We start from the raw sequence: 9,575 nt of genomic DNA, 5'->3' as shown, positions 1-9,575 counted from the left end.
CTTTGATGGATAGATTTGCAACACAGTTGAGGAGATTGAGCCATTGGTATTGCAACTTTTGAGGAAGTATATTGAACTTCCTGTTTGGAGTGTGAGTCCTCTCTTGTTATCGCTTGAACTATAGGGTTCTAAACATCATGTTAGAAAAGAAATTGACATAGCAACTCAAGTATATATTGAGTGGTTGGATTTGAAGGATGAAAGTTCTATGCTTTATATTTATTTTTGGATCGCAAAATACTATAAGTAAATTGCAAATAATGGCTTCGGCTGAAGGATTAAAAAAGAGTAAAAAGTCTTTTATTTGAGTTTGACATGCATGAGAGCCAAGAAGGGTATGTGAGAGGTGGAGTGGAAAGGAGATCGAAAAAGGCAAAGGTGAGGATTAAATTGTAAATATATAAAATATGTTTAAGAATTTATTTATAAATATTAATTTTAAATAATAAAATATTAAAATAAATAAATAATGTGACATTTCACGTGAAAGTGCTAAAATTTTATGTAATGTAAAATTTTATGTATTAAACATTCATTTTTTAATTCAATTTAAATAAATTTTTAATTATTTATAATTTATTTTTTAATTATAAGAATTTATTTCTTTAATTTAATCTTATCTAATGTAATAAATATTATTAATAATAATTGAAACATTATTTTTTAAAAATTTATCAAATTTAAAAATAATAATATAATATATTGATAATATTTTAAAAATAGTATTTTAATTTAATAATACATTACATTGTTTGAAAAACTTACTACTTATAATTTATTTATTTTTTATTGTTATCAATAGTCATTGTATCATCATTGTTAATACTTTTTAGTTTATTATCATAAGTTCTTAAAATTAATTTAAGTATTTAAAAATATTGATTTTTAATTAAAAATAAAATATTTATTGTATATTTATGTGTTTAATATAATAAATATTTTAATTTTTAATAAAAAAATATTATATTTAGTTGTTTAATTAAAATGAATATTAAATTTATTTTGCACCAAATTTATTAAAGTTAGAATTTTTTAACTATCCTTTAATTTGGAACCTTAGTTAAAGTTATTATTAAACGTTTATATTTAATAATACATTATGTTGTTGGAGAAACTCACTATTTATAATTTATTTGTTTTAATTGTTATTGATAGTTATCATATTATCAATTGTTAATTTTTTAGTTATGATTTTATTATCATAAGATCTTAAAACTAATTTAAATATTTTAAAAAATATTTATTATATATTTATATATTTGATATAATAAATATTTTTTAATAAAAAATTATTATATTTAGTTGTTTAACTAAAATCAATCTTAACTTATTTATGCTAAATTTATACACTAATGTTAGAATTTTTTTAACCATCCTCTAATTTGAAGCCTTATTTGAAGTTGAATTGTTATTGTCGTCTTGACTCGAACATGATTGTCTTTAATAAAAGATATTGGTGGTTTAAATAAAAAGAAAGTTAAATTTTTAAACGTTTATAAATATTAAAATAATGTCATACATTTATTAGGTGTATATATTTAGTTAAAAAATTATTATTATACAAAAAAAAGAACATTAAAAAATTAAAGAAAAAATTAATATATATATATATATATATAGAATAAGATCCATTAATACCAGGTATAAGTCATAAAAGACTTATACCAAATCTCAACCGTTAGATTATTAAAAAGTTATCTGTTATTTAACCAAAGTAATAAAGTACAAGAGTATAAAAAAAAGGTAATTTTTTAATCGTTAGATTATTGATTTGTACTGTTGTGATTTGGTGTAAGTCTTTTAAACTTACACCTGATGTCAATAGATCCTAACCCTATATATATATATCATTGTTAATAAATACCTTAGAGTTGACTTCTAAGTTTAATTATGTTTTTGTCTATAAAAAAAGTTGCATTTTTTGAATTTAGTCTCTATAAAATATTTTATTATAATTTAGTGTCTAACATTTGGAATATAGTAAAAACTAATCCTTATTATCAATGAAGTTTTTTGAAGTTATAATGGAATTTTAACTCATCATTGCTACATCATTTGTACTTCATAATCATTTTCAATATTATTACTTAAAGGATAATATTACTAAAAAATTCCTATAAAATATTTATATTATTTTAGATGTTCCTCAAATATCAATCACTTTTTTCTTTCACTAGTTACCTAGGCTCAACCCTATTCTCCTCCATCTTAACTATATATCACCCCTCAACACACATCAACCCAATATAGTGGTATAGTAAATCATATTAGGCACCATGCTCATTGCAATCATTTAATCCAAAACTATAACTACAACTTTAATCTCATTTCTTTTAGAAAGAGCCTTAAGTAAAATGTTATAACTTACTATATTGGACACATCTCCAAATCTATCTCTATACATCCACCTGATTATTTTGAACCAATACATTGATAAGAGCATTAAGGGATATAATAGAAGATCAAATGTTAATGAATTTAAGTCTAAGGAAGGTTCTAGGGGAAATGAACAGGTGTATGATAGGTAGGGCTAGCAACAATCTTGAGGAGCCACGTATCAACACATATGCAGTGGCCACAAGTAGTGAGCTTTCTGCAACATTAGTCATTGCAAAAGGGATTCAAACAGACAATATTATAAAAGTCAGGTGTGGATCCCTTGGAAAGACAAAAGTGGAGGGAGTGGTGGAGGGGGAGGGTGATCGCAAAGGTGTCGTTAAGGAGGAGGAGAAATGTAGTAAAATTGTTTGTGGCCAGATGTATGATGTACCTGTCAAAAAGTAATAAAGGAATTTTCAAATTGAGTTTCTAAAATATTATCCCACAAAGATTTTTTACAATTACCGAGAATATCTTAATTTAATTTCTTGAACTAAAACACTGTATAATAGAATAAGAGAAATTTATAGAAGACATAAATTAAGTAGTAATAAGAAAAGAGCACAACGTGACTTTTTGACAAGAAAATAATTTGAGATGAACTTAAAGCATTCGACTTCATTTTCACATATCTTTATGTTTACTTTTAGTTTAACCACAATCCAGGTTTCCTTACAATTGTCAATCATTCATACTAAAGCTACTAACACTTAATAGTTATGCAATGTCAATATTTTTTCTCCTAAGATATCGCCCCTATTAGTCATCTAAGGTAGAAAGAGAGAAAAAACATGAAGAGCATATGATCTTGTTAATTAAATGACCAACTGAAAGATGAAAAACTAAGTTTGGTTCACTTAATTTCCTATTTCATTTTACCCTATCGTTTCATTAACTACATGTGTCATGGTCACTTATTATGCAATCAACTATGAGATGTTAAGAATGACCAAGTCTCAACATAAAAACATACACATACTTGGGCAAAAACCAATCTTGAAAAAAAAACTAGAATTGTAATTAAACAGAGAGATCACATAAAGTGTGCAAAGAATCTACCATAACCCTAGCTATGGATTTAGCTACACATAATGAAATAAGCAAAGAAAATAAATATAAAGAAAACTATATTCATTCAAAAAGGAAACACAAACTAAAAAAATCCCAAAAGGAAAGAGATGAAAAAAATCATTGTTGTCAAAATGTACTTTTGATCATTTGCCCGGACTCCAAAAATGTATTCTTCATTTTCACCAATGATACCTCCTCCCAAATACATCCAAAAGTTGTCAAAAGTCAACCAAATCAAAGTCGTTCTCGCAAGTCCTAATCGTTCCTTCGATAGGGTCTCAAAAAACCCTTCAAAATATCTTAAAACAACCAATAGGAAGTGAACCACAGTCGTGCATACCTGTCAAGTATGGCCATGCTAGTTTATGAACATTCATATGTTGAAGTTAAGCATGGTTGTACTTGTTGCTAAGCATGGCCTATTGGCTACTCATGTTTTCCATTAAAATTTCCTTTGATTGCATCCAAAGTGCTTCCGCAATTGAGAATCGATTCATGCTAAATTGCAATAATAAACAAAGTAATTAGTACAAAATCTTCATCAAATAAGGGTCAAGCATATAAAAATAAGCTATAAAGTGTCCCAAAAATATTGACTTATTAGAAGCCTAGAAAGAGGAAGAATATGGTGGTAAGGAGAAGCATGATGATTGGTTTGGGTGAATATGGTCATTGTAATCATAGATTTTCACCAAAACACCTAAAAGAACACACACGTACTAGAAAAAGTGGGATATGAACTAGAGTTAACAAAAAATGCTCTTTGTTTGCTTTGACAACTAGTATTTGACATTTTTGAAGATGAGTTGGTGTCAAAACAAGAACTCTTGGACTCTAGTGATGGATCTTGAACTGAGATTTTGCCATTTTGATTAGGTTGATAAAGTTTGAAGGAAATCTAGATTTGATGTGTGGCTGATTTTGTTAGATTTTGGTAGGAAAGCATGCAACAACTACAAACTATAGAAGAGAGATAAATAACTCAGAAGACAAAGGTAACTTTTGTCAAATGCAAAGAGTAAGAGTTGAAGTTTACAAGCTATGAGAAGAAGAATTATATGGTGCATTTTGAGTATACAAATGAAAAGTTGAAATGAAAAAAGAGGTAGAAACAAATGAGAAAACAAATATAAGTCTTATTGTTCCTGCAGAATATGGAGCAATTGCAGAAAAAAAAAGATTGGGAGGTTCCAAAGGTAGAAATCAAGGTAGATTGTTGGGGATGACAAGGCTGGTGAAAGGGTTATTGAATAGAGAAACAACATTGTTCTTTGCCATCTATTACTATGACATATAACATTCAACATTTTGTTAATGCATGTTGATAGTGTGTAACTCAAAGAACTAAAGTGATGGACAAAGACCAAAAGCAATACACTAATGTGGGACTTTTAAAATCATAGGGATTAAATTATGTTTAGTTAATAAATTTAATGACCTTCATATTCATAATAAAATTTGGTATAATAATCTTGATTTACTTAAAGAAGGAATCCTTTTTTTTTTTCTTTCATAAACACTTACTTTTTTTTTATCTGGTGTCACAATTATCCTATGTTGTTATTGATGCTCTACTTAAGCTTGTTTATAAAAAATAAGTGTTCTTTATTCTTAATTCTATGAAGCCTTATATATTTTGTAGTCTTGATGGCCTTTCAGGTAATTTATTTTTTTGAAATTTTTTTGGATGTTATTGGTAATGTGAAACTTGCTTAATCATATATATATATATATATTAATCCTAGCATTACAAAGGTGTTATTTTTATTCTAGAGAGTGAAAATTCTAGTCATTTTAAGTATTTTAACTCTATCAATCTATGTGACTTGATTTTAAAACTAATCACATAGATTATTGTTAAGGACTTAGACTTTTTATTAATGGTAGGGACATTTTAGATAATGCTAGTATTTTTATCACCATTACAGAGGCTTTGAACAGGGCATATGGTGTGCATATTTACTTTGAAGGTAAAAAAGTATTCACTTTGAGGGCTTTATATTGGACATGATCTGCGTGTAAGCACTTTTATCACCAAGAGTGAGTCTTCTAAAGGCTTTAGGATAAGAAAGAACTTGCGCATAATCACTTTTACTATCAAAAGTGAAAGTTCCAAAAAACAATAGTGAGAAAGGGCAGCGTGTAATCAATCTTGGTGCAGAAAGTGAGTGTTCCATATGCTTTAGTTGAGAAAAGGTTTGCACATAATCACTTTTGCTATAAAAAATAAGTGTTTTAGAGGCTTCAGCTGAGAAAAGGACTACGTGTAATCACTCTTAATGCAGAAAGTGAGTGTTCCAAAGGCTTCAATTATGGGAATAGGCTGAGCATAGATACTCTCAACACCTAAAGTGATTACGCTAGAAGTGCGAAAAACTTATAAATAACCTTAAACTTAGATTTTAAAGGATCTTTTCTCAATTTTTTTTTCTTTTCTACACTCTTAAAGAGGTAGAGAGATCTTTGAGACACATTAATTTTCTATTTTTTATTTTGGAAGATTTTTATTTCTTTCAACTTTCAGAAACATTTCTTCTTTTACTTTTATTAAATTTTCATTATACTTTTCTTTGTAATTCTAAATTTTTCTGTAAAGGAAGGGTAGACTTTTGTATTAATTCACTAAATTGATATTCTAATCCTAGGAATCTAAGGTATTTCTCTTGAATTGTTCTCAATTTCTTAACCTAATTCTCTTCTCTCAACTCTGTGTATGATCTTAGTTGATCGAGGTTTAATTGCTTAATTGAATCTTTAGTTGAATTTCACATGAGATTCCTGATATACATGTAATTTGAATTCTGTTAGGTGCTTATCTTGCAATACTTAATTTGAATTGAGAGAGAACTCATAGATTATGTGCTTGAAATGTTAACCTTCTATTAAGAATTGCTTAATTGTTTGATTTAGGTTAAACATTAAATTTATAATGATAATTTTGCATTAAACACAAATTGAAGTTAGATTTTGATAATTAAGAAGCATAATTTGAATCCAATGAGGAATTCTAGGTTAAACTGTTAATAAGTGAATTAATCAATTATTTACTTGAATGTGATCCAAATTGATTCTTAATTCTGTTTGATCAAAGCAAATTGAAAACCCTCTTGTGTCTGAATATAATGCATTGAAAGTGTTTGATATTCAATCAATATCCAATGCTTTTTAAGAAGACAACCTAGGTTAACTTAACCTAACTACATTTAATTTCTCATTGTTTTGATTGATTATGACTCATTTATTAAGTACCAAATTTTTTTACATTCACATGGATTTTAATATCAAAGTCCTACTAAAACAAGATATCCCCTTGTAGATCTAGAAAATATAGATTCTTTGTAAAAAAAAATTAAATCATCTCAATATTATTCACTCAAATATCTCTTTTAGTGTGAGTGTAATGAGTTAATTTCTCAATTCTCCCTATAAGGAACATTGAAATGTAGCTATTTGTAACATAAAATATATCAAGGTACCTCCAAAGAATGGTCATTTGTATAAAGATAAAGGACACACTCAAATTATGGTATGCTTATATGTAGATTGGGCATGCTTTGCTTTGAAAATCAACTTTTACGTATCATATTTTCATTGGTGACAATCTAATTTTTTTGGAAAAGTAAGAAACAAAATGTTGTTTCAATCAAGTGCAAAGACAGAATATCAAGCCATAAGTTTAGCCATTTCAGCTCATAAAGCCTAAGCAACTATTGAATAAATTGAAGTTTAGAGAAAACATACATATAATCTTAATCTATGATAGTCAAGATGCTCTTTATATTGCCTCAAACTTAAGTTTTCAAAAGTGAACCTAGCATATTGAGATAAATTATTACTTCATTAGAAAAAATATCTTATTCAAAGATATTGTTACTTGATTCATTAACTCTAATAATCAATTTATAAATATCTTACTAAATCTTTAATGAAGTCTTGTAACAATTATACATGTAATGGGATTCGGTGAATATAATTTATATGTTCTATATTGATGAGAAGTGTTAAAATTAATGTATGTAAATAAAGTAACTACAGAAGTAGTGCGATCATAAATAACATAATTTAAGATAATAAAATATCACATAGATATTATGTAATTATTATGCATTATTATAAATAGATAACTTGAACATGCATACTTGATTCATCGGATGTTTTTTCTTTTCTCTTTTTTAACATGCATGTTTCAAATTTCTTTAAAAATTTTCAAATTTGAGTTTCTGTCCCTAGTAGCAACAATAGTGTTTTAACATTTCTTTTACAATAAAATAGAAAAATAAATTACTTAATAAACTTAAAAAAATAATAATTAACTTAAAATTTTATAAATAAATTAATAAAATAAAAGTTAATTAAGTTTTGATAATAAATATCTTTAAAATGTTCAACATCTTTTTTTATATTATGAAATGAGTTAAAAAAAATTGATAGGAATATGTGCATTGCTATCCCATTTTTATCAAGATTTATTTGTTAGTTTCACACATGTATATTTTACCAAGAGGTATAGACCTTTGCTTTTTGATGTTTTAGGAATATAGATATCTCAACTTTATTATCATTGAAAAAGTTAAAAGTCTTGTTAAATTGGAGCTGGTTGGTAGCGTTAGAGATTTTACCCCCAAATGTATCTTTTTCTAAGTTGATCTAGTAATCCTTTGAATTGTTTTGAAGGATAATAGTTTTTTTTAATTGGATATCTACGTGATAATATAAAGAAATATATACATTGACGCAAGAATTAATATACTTCTCTAACTCTTTACAGTATTGATAAAAATTTCTGATGTTGATTAAAAAAAAAGATTTATCCATTAAATATATGAACTTAATTTTAATTAAATTTAAATAATTTTAAAATATAAATACTGATAAAAATTTATTTGTTTGATTTTCAATTTTTTAAATTTCTGATTTTTTTGGATTTTAAATTTCTGATTTATCTTTATTTGAATTACATTGAATTTATTGGACACTACCAAAAAGTAGTCCTAAAAGTACATTTCAAGTTAACATAAATAATTTTTTTTTGACATGTACAAGTAAGAAATTGTGAAAGATAATTCATATCAAGTATTAACTTGATAGTTTACATGTAAATATTTGACTTTATATTAAAATTGATTGAATATTTAAATTCATGTTTAATTTATTATTTATTTATACTTATTTAATATTATTAATTATAATTTATAAATTAGATTCACATTAATGCATTTTAACATATTTTTAAACATAATGTAAAAGTTGTTACAAAATGTGGAAAGTTAAGAAGATCAAACATGTATAAGGATATAAAAAAGAGAGTTATAAGTTTAAATTATTTAATCTATTTTAAATAAATGAATTATTGAAGTTATATGCTACAATTCACATTCAAAGAAAACATGAAAGGTTTAATTTTTTTTTAAAAAAAAAGTCAAATAGAAAAAAAAGTTATACCTATGGTGTTAAGTTATTAATGGAGAATATTAATGGAGATTAGGGTTCCTACCAAAGAGCACTAAGAGAACTAGGGTTCTACAATTCTAGACTAAAATCTACTGAAATATTTCCTTCTTAATTTCTAAACATAAAGATAACAATATATAATACTTATTGGGTAAGAAAGCCCAACATATGGCAAAATAAAACTAAAAGGCTAAAGTTAAAATAAAGTATGGTATAACTAATGACTCACTTCTATGTCTCAGTCCCTATATTGCATTGGTCTTCCAACATTTCATTTGGGCCTTGAATAATGATTGGGTTGTGTAACAATACTGTTCAATCCAACATGGACCTTGTCCTTAAGGTCTTCATGTGTGGCTTATTGGTAGATAAGAGAATCCAAAGCAGTATTGGGTAAGGATTTTGAATGAGTGGCCAGTGGCAAAGCCACGTCTTCCACATGGTTTAGGGCCAGTTACGAATTAGTGAGCATGTGTCATGCTACTGTGACCGAGTCAGATTGCACACAGGACGAGGTTGCTTTGAACGGTCTAGATGAGATCGTGGACTGAGCTTGCATACCACATAGTTGAGGTTGCTTCGTTTTGGAAGAAAAGTCAGCACTAGGGAAACATATGTCTGTTGTGGGATAAGGCTGAGCAGGAAGTGGACTTGACACAGCTTAGGTGATGCGA

Source organism: Abrus precatorius, unplaced genomic scaffold (assembly GCF_003935025.1).
Source record: "Abrus precatorius isolate BTA unplaced genomic scaffold, Abrus_2018 Scaffold6, whole genome shotgun sequence".
NCBI classification, from domain to species: domain Eukaryota; kingdom Viridiplantae; phylum Streptophyta; class Magnoliopsida; order Fabales; family Fabaceae; genus Abrus; species Abrus precatorius.
Note: the sequence above shows the minus strand (reverse complement) of the source record.